The 12,932-nt window shown below is 41.4% G+C and overlaps 1 protein-coding gene and 1 non-coding gene across 2 annotated transcripts in view; one reads left to right on the top strand and one right to left on the bottom strand.

The window, feature by feature from the left end:
* LOC108554913 (uncharacterized) overlaps nt 1-12,932 on the bottom strand; it is a gene marked incomplete at its 5' end in the record, with an annotated part of 110,774 nt that overhangs the window by 92,353 nt on the left and 5,489 nt on the right. The window lies entirely within an intron of this gene.
* Nucleotides 883-953, top strand: TRNAG-GCC (transfer RNA glycine (anticodon GCC)). Its single transcript has one exon. It is a non-coding gene; the product is annotated as a tRNA-Gly (tRNA).

Consider the following 12,932-nt stretch of genomic DNA (forward strand, 5'->3'; position numbering starts at 1 on the left):
CCGTTATGGCTACGTCGGCGATTCTCGACGGTAAAGGAATTCTTTTTGTCCTCTGTAAGCTCAGGTAGAAAGGGAAAAAAAGGGACTGCGAGTGAAATGGCCGAAGTCGTTTCGCTTGCGTAAGAGGAAGATGCACTTTAGGGATCGGTTCGACGAGCAGGGCCAGGTGCATTGACTTTGGTCCGAGACAAACCGGATGTCGAAGTCGACTGCCTAGGGTCTAGGGCCTAGTACGCTCCTCTACACGCGAGTCTGTTGACTCTGCCGCGTAATTTATACGTCAGATGGTGAGTTTTTTTAGGTACAATATGAAAACAATTTTATCTATCATCTATGTAATTCGTAATTCGTGCCGGAAATGAAAGAAGCGGGGAGGAGTGATGTAATTGTTGAGGTTATGGAAGCACGTGAGTATACTACGCTCGTATTTATTATTATTCATTGTTGCCATACAAATGGACTATTTGTTGATAGTAAATCCGTAAGTTTAATGCAGAAGAAGAGCATACCCGTTCCTATAGCACGTTCTCTTTGTTGTGCTCAGACCACGAAAGTGCAATGGCCGACCCTGAACCAGAGTCATCGGCGAAACTGACCAGCGATTCGTTATTGTCTCGCTCTACGCTTATCCTTGACAATGTTTATTCGAAATGCCATAATTGAGCAGCACTGTGTCCTACGCGAGAAACATCAACGTAAACTTAACGCTAGGTATGTCATATTTCATACGAGGCCATTTGTATAATAATCTATTAAACACTGTCTCAGCATCGTCGCATAAATCAAATTTAAATCGATAATCGATTCAAAATATTATATAAAATTCAGTTGTTGGTACGATTGCCAGCAGGACACCTAATAATGAAAACAAATCTCCCACAAGCATCGGTGGTTCAGTGGTAGAATGCTCGCCTGCCACGCGGGCGGCCCGGGTTCGATTCCCGGCCGATGCAAAAGAGATATTTTTGTACGTTTTTTTTCAAAGAAAATAAAGACATTCCTACTTTGTCGTACAACAATAAACAAAACAAAATATTACCCTATTTTTCTGCAATATTCAAATTATATATAAAAAAAAAAAAAATACACAATATTTCGTACACTTCTCGATAAAGATGAGTCTATTCCAATTGTGTACATTTCCAGTTAGAAGATGATCTAAGGAATTAAACACGATTTTTCTAAGAACAAAGAACTAATGCGATCGGAACGAGGATAAATTTCCTCTCCATGCACTTACGTCATTTAACTCCCTCTGTAAACAAGGACAAGGGAAGAAGGAGAACGTGGGATGGAGCAGAATCTCGAAGGAGAATTATTATCCGATTGTTGCAACCGGTAAGACAAGAATCTGTAAGGACAGCAAGGAACTCCATCGCGCAAGGGCAAAATAACGTCGCTTGAAATTACGACATACCGCCAGGAAAGCGATTATTATCCTCAGGATATCATGAAATGATCGAGTCTGAGCATCTTGGCCGATTTCATTCCAGTAATCGAATCAAATATGAATTACTACTTTAAACTTTACTTCCGTTTTGCTCCCTATCTAATAAACGAATATTTAAAACGACAAGAAAACTCTGGAATATCCTAAACATCGAAGGACGAGAGCATGACTGTGGCGCCACCGTGCGACGTTCGTCAGCAATATCTTTTCAAAGGCGATTACAAAGCTTTGGCAATTAAACGCGAATATCAAGCGAAGATCGCTATACCATCGTTACCCACACGCAATCTCCTCCCACGAGAATAGTCCTTACAGATTACAGTACTGTTACATTTCACCTTTTCAAGGCAGACCTCGTACGAAAGTGAAAATCTGCCTTTGAGATTTTATCGATTCTACCTGACCCTTGCTAACCATTCTCGTTTTCATTCAGCTTAAAATATGTTTCCACCTGTCGAATATGGCTACTTGACATTGACAAAAGGCCTACGTAGAATTTCATATGAATAGAACAAAAAAATGTAGATATTTGTAATCCAATAAATGCAATTCTCGTAAACTTTTGTATCTACCTTTTCTCCCCACTTTAACTTCCCAATCGATATCTTTCTTAAGGATTCCGGAGAGCTAAACAAAATTACACTGTAAGGAGAATTTCACGATAGCTATGTCCTTCCCCCGTGGAACTTCCGCCACGCGGTGACTAAAATTACCCTACCCCGTCCCTTTCGAGAAACTTCATGCTAAACCGTAACAATAGCTATTAAGTAGTTTGTTTGTTGGAAGAAATTCGCTTCGAGGCTGCTAGCTCAACGATCCCTTGTCCTGGTAGGATCCAAGACCTACAGGATCTGCACAACAGGTCACGAAAGTCGATCGAACCCGATTATCGTTCTCCTTGTCCCTATTTGTAAACTGCCGCTTTCATAAAGCTCCGTGCTTTTCAGAAAGAATCTTTTTTGGACATAAAAGCTGACGATTCTACCATTTTTACGGATAACATAACATATGACGAAAAATAAAACTCTGACAGAGCGTCGATGCGTTAGTTCACGTTTTTGTTACCTGTATGTGTCACTTCCAGGTGAATAATTCATTAGTAACACTCACCTGCAACAAAAAAAATATAATGTCTTAGTTTCTTCGTAATAAAACATGAATATGTATCGTAAATGTATGGTACGTGCGTATGGAATTTATAGATTAAACAGCGGCATATTTTAGGTTAGGTTCTTATAAAATTCTTGGTAATCGATGCCTTAAACAGGTATGGTAGGAAAGTTTCAATACGCGTTATAATCAAATTCAATGTTGTCAGCTATCCACGTGACGCAAACAATTATGTTATGCAGTTACAGGAACAATTGCGTTATACCGTTACACAAACTATAAATCACTTTTGACCGCTAAATTGACTCTGCGGTTGCTTGACTCTGTATCCTACGTCTTTAGAGAATCGAACGTCTAATTAAAACGCCATCGCACGAACTTTCCTCCTTTAACGGAATCAAGCTATTCTGGTTTTAACCTTAGAGAGTAATTAACAAAGAGAGATGTTTCAGTCTGATTTCTAAATGAGAAGTACAACCTTAAAGTGGATTTCCGTTTTTCTCGAATTGGCAGACGTAACAAATCGACGATCTAGCTTTATAAATAAATCAGCTGTACAAAATTAATCTGCTATGGGCCACGCGAATGAGTCGAAGCACTTTGGAAGAAAAAGAAACAACGCATCGATGGAATCGTTCTTGAAAATTCCATTTTCGAAGACAAATTTTTCACGTAGAAGAAACGGGAAAACAGGAGATTCCTTTTCCTTCGTCATCCATTTTCCTCTTCCGCCTCTCATCAAGTTATCCAGTCACCTCGTCAGATCTAGCCGGATACAATTCCAAATCAAGCCATGATTCCACCAAGGCTTCCCCTTCCGTTGCTTTTTATCGTTTCATCCCTGTCACGTTTCCAGCCGTTCCGCCTTCTGTCCTCCTCCTCTTTCAGGCCCCCTCTCTTTCGCCAGGCTTTCAGTCGCATCCAGCCAGCAGGGGACAAAGAGCTCGAAAGTTCTGGCCGTCGAGCGATTTGTCATTCGGTCGCGTGTGTCCCCGCCGTTTTACATCCTCTATCGTTCTTTCCCTTTTCAATCTTCGTCGATGCTTCTTCTAGTGCCGTCTGTTTTCTTTCTGTCTCGCCTTTTCACCATTCGAGTCTCTTTTTCCAGCGTTCCACCGCTGCTATTTGCTCCGCCGCCACTACGATAGAGCGCCATCTCTGTTGTCCTCCGTCGTTCGTCTCGCTCTTACTTTCCTCACCTCGCTGTTTTCTCTCCGTCTCGTCATCTGTCGAACTTTTATTTTTCGTCTCTTCCTTCCAAGTCTCTCCTGTTTGCTCTGTCTTCCATAACCATCTACCATCTTTGTCGGGCCAACGTATTTCCCTGGCCGATCGTCTTTCTCTGTCTAACTCGCCTGTGCTGCCTCTGGTGTTTCTCCTAGCTGAATAAACAGGCCAGAAACGCGTGCGGCACGCTCGTCATGCTTTAATATAGTTCGTGCATAATGCATCGCGGTATTGTGCATACGTACTCACGGGGCTCCGCAATATTCCAATTTTGCGCCCCGCTGTCGATCGATTTCGGTCCGTGGATTCGATAGGAATATCCGTAAATTGCGGAACAAGGGCCCTCCCTCGACAAGAACACGAGAATCGTCTATATAGCCGGGCGATAAAAATGCGATCGCTTTCGTCGGTAAGGTCGTGCATAATGTATGCTGCATTGTTCGTGATCCGCTGCACGATTAACGATGCCAACTATGTTAGTTCGACATACACTCATCGGAAACCGCATATCCACGTTTCTCATAATCAAAAAAATGAATAATAATGTTAAAATCGTATAAATTCCGTTTTAGAAGAATGAGAATACAATGGAAAAGAAAGTACGAAATCCTATAGGTTATTTACAGTACTCTCGAAATGTGACGCAGAATAATCGTCCTATTATCTGTCATGTCAATATCAACGGAAAACACATTACTGATATACATAATTACTGGATAACCGTTAATGCCAGAAAATCAAGAATACAACGACACAGAAATATTTATAAAATCCTAACCTCTCGAGTAACCATAAAATCGAACAATTTACGTACTTCGTTAGGTATCCACAGATTTTATCACCCATATTTACGCCAACCAATTATAGTTTCTCCATAATACAACTGTCATTATAATTCTCCATAATTCTCCACGAGATTACAGTACCACCTTAAATCTCGTGAGCGAAGAAAAACCCCATCTAACACCTCGCACTTCTCCAAGCATGAAATGCCAACCGCACCAATCTCACTGCACATTCTGCCCACAATCACGGGTACGTACTAAAAAGTTCACAAAAAAGGCAAACGTTCTCAAGAGAATCGCGTGCGACTGTTCATCGCGAGTGGAGAAAAAATCCAAAAAGGGTAGAGAAAAAGACACGACAAACCGGACTCTAGCGGTGACACGTGCGTGAACGTTCGTAGAACGCTTTCGCCGAGTTCGAAGCGTGCAACAGGAACGAGAGTACACGCATCTGTTGCCTCCCGGTAATTACGGTAGAGGGCTGGATAGCTACATGACGCACACGTGCGCGACGAAATCCACATAAAACCGGCCAACCAGCGATACGCACGCGCGTGTGTGAGCCTGCGTGTGCGTATACGTGTACGTACACATCGATAATCACGGTGTCTCGGCGACTAGGTGAACAGAACGAGCGAAAGAGAAGAGAAACCCTCACCCTCGAACGGCCAAGCCGCACGGTAATTACGTAGGGGAGACGCTCCATTGTTCTACGCTAATTTTCTACCTGGTAATAGGCACGTATATATGTCCAGTGGCTGCGGTGGGGAAGGGGTTTATCGTGGCTTCAGGGCACCCCACGGATTCGCGGGAAAAGACATCGGTGTTCAGACGAAACAGATGAAAAAGATGAACGGGGCGACACCTATGATACGAAATTATGAACATCTTCGCGAGACGCTATAACTCGACGTAAGATGGTACAACTAGTCATTCGAAATGCACACGAGGTACAGGTTATACCGCCATTATGAAATATACGTTTTTGAAATTTCTTAGGGAAGGTATACCACGTTTCTTTTTACGATTACGATATAGCCAAGGTAAGTATAGTTCTGTTATCTTTTATGAAAATTTTATTGATATAAAGGGCTCTCTTTTATCCGTTGATTTTAACATTTGTTTTGCAGTTCTTCTACTCTACCGGTAACAGACGAAGAGTAGAGGTTAGAGGATAAGAGTCGAGGCGAAGTTATTAGAAATGGCAGTTGACATAAATCTCCGGCAAAATCGCGCCCCCAATAACAGATATTTCCTTGTCCGTGCGTCTTCGTAAAAAGCGCATAAATCTGATAGGATGACCGGTCTAGAGGTATAGATAATTTTATTACGAATCGTATCATAAGTTACACGTTTGGCAGTCGGCCAAATGTCCCCGTTCTCTTTCGTTATTTTGTATGCATTCCGAAAACGTTCCATCTAAGTGTCGTGGCACTCTTCGCGGTAACGAGCCGCCTTGAAAGCGCCATTTTGTTAACCCAAGCAAACTATTCATTGAGAATCGACAGCTAAACGAATATATAGGAAAATTGAAAAGGAAATTAGGAAGAAAATAAAAAAAAAAATTAAGAGGAAAATCAAAAAATGAAGGTACGTTGAATTTCTGATGAAAATTATTTCTGATAAGTAACCGGTACGGACTGGAAATTTCATAAGTGTCGTTCAAGGTTCCATTATGATTTTGCAACATGGTCATGCGGTGCTTTAAAGGTCATAGCCCAAGGATACACACGCATCGATGCAGAGTAATGAAGTATCGGTTAGCTCGATAGATGCGCGTACAAGAGGACAATTCGAGCGTACTGCTCGTCAGGTTAATTGAATTTATGGCTCGATATCCCGGGCGTGAGCGATTACGATCGACGATAAGACGAGTCGCGTGAACCTCCTTCGAGGTGGATCCTCGTTAATGAACGGATTCGACTCGAACAATACCTTGGAGATCGGTGATGCGACTTTTCGTTCCTTTCCTCGTTTAAACAGATTATCAGGATGGAAGGCTGCTGGTCCGAGTCGTTAGGAACGAGGGTCGACACGAGAATAATAACCGAGTAGGGATGCGGAATACATAACCTCAATTCGAAACTACTTTTATCTTAACACTAAACCTACCGCAGCCAGTCGAATGACCGGTCGTAAATGGAGAAACAGAAAATGAACAATCTCAGAAGAAACGGAATAAAAAGAGATACTGAAAAATTGATTACATGTATACCATAAAAACGGCCATAAAGTCACGTGTCGAAAGCAATAACGTCGAATGCGGAATTTTTAATGAAAAGTTTAAGAACAGCCATTTAGGTTCTGGTAGCTTTAACGCTCGCTCAAGATTATAACTCGAAGCTTGAAGAATTTGAGCCGGTAGTTCAGCAATTAGGATTTTTAAGCGCCATCTTGAAAGCACGTATAAATCATCTAGCCAAGAAGAACGGCGAGACCAACACCGTCGCGTCATTAGTCAAGATCAATTTGCTGCCAGGGGTGATAACCCATGTTGAGGCCCGTGAAACTGGCGAAATTCATTTGGAAGGATGCCGCTAAACACGGTGTAAAAGATTTTAATTTGTAATGCACACGAACTGATGAATTTGCAAATTTGTCGAGAATATTCGGGGGATAGATCTCGCCTTGGAAAGCGGACGAAGTTCTTCTGGATGATAGAAGTTACCATCAGGTGGAACTAGCTGGAATCTTTCAAATTCCGATCAGTCAGACATGGCGAAAGTTGTAGGAAACCGGAAACGTGGACGGAGGCTAGAAGTTCGATCGTAATTTATGTCATAAACGTGCAACACGGGGTCGGAAACATATTGGTCCACGTTTCGTCCGTCAGAGATCACTTTGACCAATGAAGCGCACGCAACTATAGCCGATTTTGCCATCGAGATATTGTTTGACGCGAAGTTCGCTCGTTCGTCGACACTCTTGACGAGGAAAAGTCGCGAGTGGACATGTCCAAGGTGTTAAATATCTTCTTACGTGAAATTTCTGTATATTATTTTCCTTCTTGCTTCGTAAATTTCTTTCCTCCGACAGCCGATACGTTTTAAATAACACCGAGCGACCATGAACGACTTTGAAAGATCTTAAATGATTCTTGAATCGCTTTAAACGAACCCGAGTAATTTTGAATACTCTTGAACAACCATCAAAGGCCTTTAATGATCGTGCACAGCCTTAGATGGCACTGGACGAGCTCGAGTGCCTTTGAATGTTCTTAGATGACGCTGAATGACCTTGTATAATTTGCACCTGAGAAACTGCCACATTTGGCCATAGAACGCAATCTGACTCGATCGGGGAGAAAAGTGGAAGCGAAATTAAGGTCGCCTGATCGAATAGGACGGTATTAAAATTCGATATGAATCGGAACGAACGAGACGTGGAACATAATGGGAAGAAATTTTCAAACAGAGTTTCGCTCGCGTAAGCTAACGAGGCTCGTATTTGAAGCGGCATGGAATCTCCGGTGGTAATCCAAGCTAAATTCCAGATAACTCAGCGACCATGCTCTCTGAGTCCTGATCTTTAACCCCAGAATTTCCTATGCAAGGTTGAAAGCGGACTTGGAACTTGGCCGGGACACGACCATGTCATAAACTCCATTCGAAATTGTTCCTATGATTGGAATAGTTCGAACACGAATTATGCTCTCGTTCCTTTAGAATCGTGTTAAACTTTCTTCGATCCAATACGTCCAAGGCCCTATTTCTTACCGACAGCTTAGCCTCTCGGGTATTAGTTCCAAATTCGAGGAACAGGGATCAGCCTCTTGCCCCAAAATTTTCGGAAATCCCGAGTTCCGGATAAAATCGAATGCGTGCAAAGCGTTTAACGAACACACTCGGAATGAAAGGGAAATATATGCAGATCCTTTTTTTCCAATCGCCATCTCCGAGCTGTGCAACGCGGTCACGATATCAAACTAGCGACCTCCTCGAACAAATGAGTCTCTTAAGAACGGAAGGATCGTTAATGCGTCAAACATGGTAATACACCAGTGGACTCGTTTCTCCGTAGAATCTCATTAACCGGGTTGCTCGATGACTTGAAACACGTTAATGCTTGCACACACGTCCCCGGGAATCGACATCAATCACTGTCGAGCCAAGAACTTCAAACGTTCTCTCAACTCGCGCCGGCAATTTACATGTACCGCGAATTCACGGTAACGGTGGCGCTAGTGTCGAAACCTAGGGAAACCGGCGACTAAGTTTTTCACGCTCCACCCGATCGTTTATTTAATTGTTCTCCTAACTGTACAGTGCGTTTCAACGTTGTTGCACAAACGTAAAATAAAGAAAAAAGGATTGGGAAATATTTATCAAACCGTTAGATCACAGTTACCACTATAATCTGTAATTCCTGGACAAAAATACCGGACTATTAACACGAATGTTTGAAACTTTTTAACAATTTCATCGCCAACGATTCGAACAAAGAGTAATTACGTTTCGAAATGGCGCAATAATACAAAATGGAAACTTTCGTTCGAAGCATGTCGATTAAATTAATCGTGCGGTTGCAACAATTGTGCAACTACATTCGAAATTGCTTATCTTCTTTTATCGTTAACACCGTAGAAAATCAGTCGGAATCAGAACAAACTATAACGCGAGCGAGCGAACAAAGTATCTGGAAATTCAGCTCGATGCACCAGAGGTTACATAATTTTCCGCGAAAATGGCATCCACGAATCTCGTGGAAGCGATTTATGCGCGAAATATTTTCACCAGCGGAGAGAGAAAGAGGAAGAGGAATCCCCCCGTCTGGACGCACGTTCTTCGCATGCAAATCTCGCGCTCCTCGTACGCCAGTGCACGGGAAAGGGCACGCGTGTTCAGCCACGTACAGTCGCGTAACACACGGCGAAAATATAAATTCAACCGACGATAGAATCGACGCTAAATTTCCAGCGAGCTAATAAAATCCTCCACTGATCTGCAACTCGCTCCTACCTTGTTTAATTCTACATCACTGCTAACAAGCTTCGAGTAAGAAAATGCTAGTTCGCCACCGGAAGCGTGAAAAATATGAATCTCTTCGTATGAACAAGATGAGAAGAAAACTTAAATCATGTGTGGAAAATAAGATACGTCTTTTAAAGTTTATATAAAAATCAATCTCTTAGGAGAAATAGATGAACCCTTCATCACTGCACCAATCGATTAACTCCACTTTTTGAAAAATCTTAAATATAAAAAGTTATGACTATACCAAGTGCTTTGACACTTAAATTTAAGACTTATTAATTTATTAAATTTAAAATTTTTTTTTAAATTTATTAAATTTAAGAAGTGTTTACTTCACGTGTTAGGTAAGTATTAGGGGATCAGGATGAGCTGCAATCGCATAACCTTTTTAATCACTCTAGTTTTGTCCATCCTTCGAACAGTTAGCATACATAAGATATACCTTCCTAAGGACAGAATAAAGATAATTATTTCTTTTTACCCATAATCCCAACAGGAACGAATGAAGGAAGAAGGTTAGTATTGGGATTGTGAGTTTTAATTGTAAAATAACTACCTAACTACCAATAACTACTTAATCTTCCTAAGGATAGAATAAAGATAATTATAAAATAAAGATAGTTATTTCTTGTTACCCATAATCCCAATATCATGAAAATCATTTTGAATTATATGTTGACACCTTAGACTTTCCTTTCTCGAAGTACCGCTGTATCATTAACTGAAGTATAGTTAATACCATTGGCGGCACTCCAACATCAAAAATAATAATATTTCTTGAATATTTTCTAGCCAACTGACTTGCTGAATTAAACTTTTCCAATTTATCCTCAGATAGTTTTAAAGCTGAGGCAATCGGATTGCTAGAGGCTACAAATCTTCAGTTATAAGCACTGCAGTACTTCGCAGTCTCCTTTTGCGTACTTATGATGTAGAACAATGTATCCTCCTGCATAAGTTTGTATGAAATTGTGCTTCTATATTTTTATTTTTTAATTATTTTTATTTTACTGTATTGCTTCTTTATAAACGATATTTACCCGTCAAATAAATAAATAAATAAATAAATATTTAATATAATTTAATATTCGATAAACGCTTCACGTTTAATACACGAATATCATTATATAAAATATATTCGATGTTCCTAGGAACAAGAATCTAGCGAATTCAACGAATGAAACCGTGGTCCCAATTCCTAGGAACAAGAATCTAGTGAATTTCAGGGATGAAACCGTGGACCCAAGCTCCAGCTTCGTCCCCCGAAACAGCCGCGTGCAATTAAAACAAGCAGCCAGCGGATGTAGCGTAAAGCGAATAGGAGATCGTTTAGGCGGGCGCACGTAATCGACGCAAAAATGCAAATGAGCCACGAGGCGGGGGATTTAATCCGGCCGATTTTCCGGTGGAAAATATTTCCAAGCGGACGGGAAGCAGGCACGTTTCTCATCGATGTGTCTGCGATGGATCCCGATGAATCTTCCCGAGCAGTATCCGACCGTGGGACCGGATATGCTCGGATAGATTCAATTATCGGACGACGAATGGAATTATCCAAATCCGATATCGGCCGTTCGATCGGCGTTGCTCGAATCGTCTCGCTTGCGAGCAAATTGGAATCAGGGCCCTGTCAATGGCTCGCCAATGGAGCAATGGTTGCCGGATAAAGCGAGCGCGTGATAAGTTTGTACAGGGTATTTCATTTGACGGGACAACCTAGGAAAAGGCTTCTTTGTGTCCTTCGATCGAGAATCGTGTGCCAATAGAATAGAGGAACAGGAAAGATTATAGGAGGACAACTCCGTTGTCTCTCGAGAGGAATGAGTCACCCTGTATACGCGTAGAAAAATAGGATGCCATCTTGGAACTCGTTTTAATCTATAATTATAAGAGTAAAATATATTCTGTTAGGATATGCCGAGATAAAAAAATTGAGTATGGCAGTAGAATTCTAACGAGGTGGATGAAGGTGTCAAGGACACCTTGTGTCCCAAGCGTCCATTTTGGTTAACGTTGAAGGGAACTCGCGCAATAAGCGATATCGCGTATCAAAGTTATCAACTTGATGAATCAACGTGATTCGCACGAACTTAAGTTTTCCTGGAATATAAGTGTGCAATGTGCAAAATGGCTACACGTTAGATGGTGTATGTCTCGCTCAAATATCTCAACCTGTATACACCATTGCCGCCGGACACAATGGGATAAAAGAAAGCAATAGGAGAAAAATGGCGGTATTCGAACGATTTAACGTAAACCTAACAAACGTCCGACATTTATTTAAAAAACGTCCACAGGTCCATTTTTCTAATCTCTATCTCCGAACCTATGAAATATTTATCTTCGGTGCACTCCACGATGAATCATTGTCAGTGCAACGTTCTTCAACGGGGAATATAAAAAGCGAAAAAGAAAGAAGAGAGGAAAAAAGGAAAAGAAAGATACGCATAACCGAGATATTGCTGGAGTACAAAACTCGAGCTCGTATACGTGAATCGTATATCGATACCGAGTACCGCAATCGTTTTCACGTGAAGCGGAAATACAAATGGTCGGAGCCATTTAATCTAACAAGAGAGCGAGACCTTCCGGACTTCGATTTGCTCGAAACTCTGCATGCTTGTCTATTTTGTTATCCTGATTATAAGTACACGGCATTACAGGGGCAGATACTCCATAGTTTTTCAGATGATCGCGATTAAAATTCAATCAGTATGTTAAAACAGAGTTGAGTTAGGACGTTTATTGAGTTAAACGTTGGCATGGTAATACTCCAGCTTCCTATCCTGTGGATCCGAGCTGCGCTCCTGATATCGGTACAATGTATTTTCACCGTTTTTTCTCTAAATTAAATGGAAGCATATATGGAACAAAATGCACGAAAACACTCTTCCGACCTCGATGCACGAAGACCGTCTTATCATTCCTCGTAATATAAACGGCAACTGTAAGATGAGAAGTTCGGCGAAGCCGTTCCGTTGTCGAGAACGCGGGTCAGCAGACCAGGGTTGTAACATTTACCCGTGACGTTTAGTATCTAATGTTAAATTACATTACGGCCTTGGTTGCATTTGCAACGTACCGCATTGTCTCGGAAATAAATACCGTACTAACAAGCACGTATTTAACGCGACCCTCGCAATAACGCTAAACGTCACCCTAAACATCTTATCGTTTCCGATCGACAAGGTAACGAAGTGTCTGCACGGAAAGAGGGGTTCACACGAGCTATTCCACGGACTCCACCATGCAGTCTCTATATTAATCTTACTTAAATAAACACTTTACTTCAATTGTATAAACTATTCAACCTATCCAAACAAGATACGCTATCAACTTATCCGCCATTTTGATATCAAATTATCTATCCATAGCACAGAACTTATA

Source organism: Eufriesea mexicana, unplaced genomic scaffold, assembly GCF_001483705.2.
Source record: "Eufriesea mexicana isolate 0111107269 unplaced genomic scaffold, ASM148370v2 scaffold100, whole genome shotgun sequence".
In the NCBI taxonomy this organism is placed as follows: Eukaryota; Metazoa; Arthropoda; class Insecta; order Hymenoptera; family Apidae; genus Eufriesea; species Eufriesea mexicana.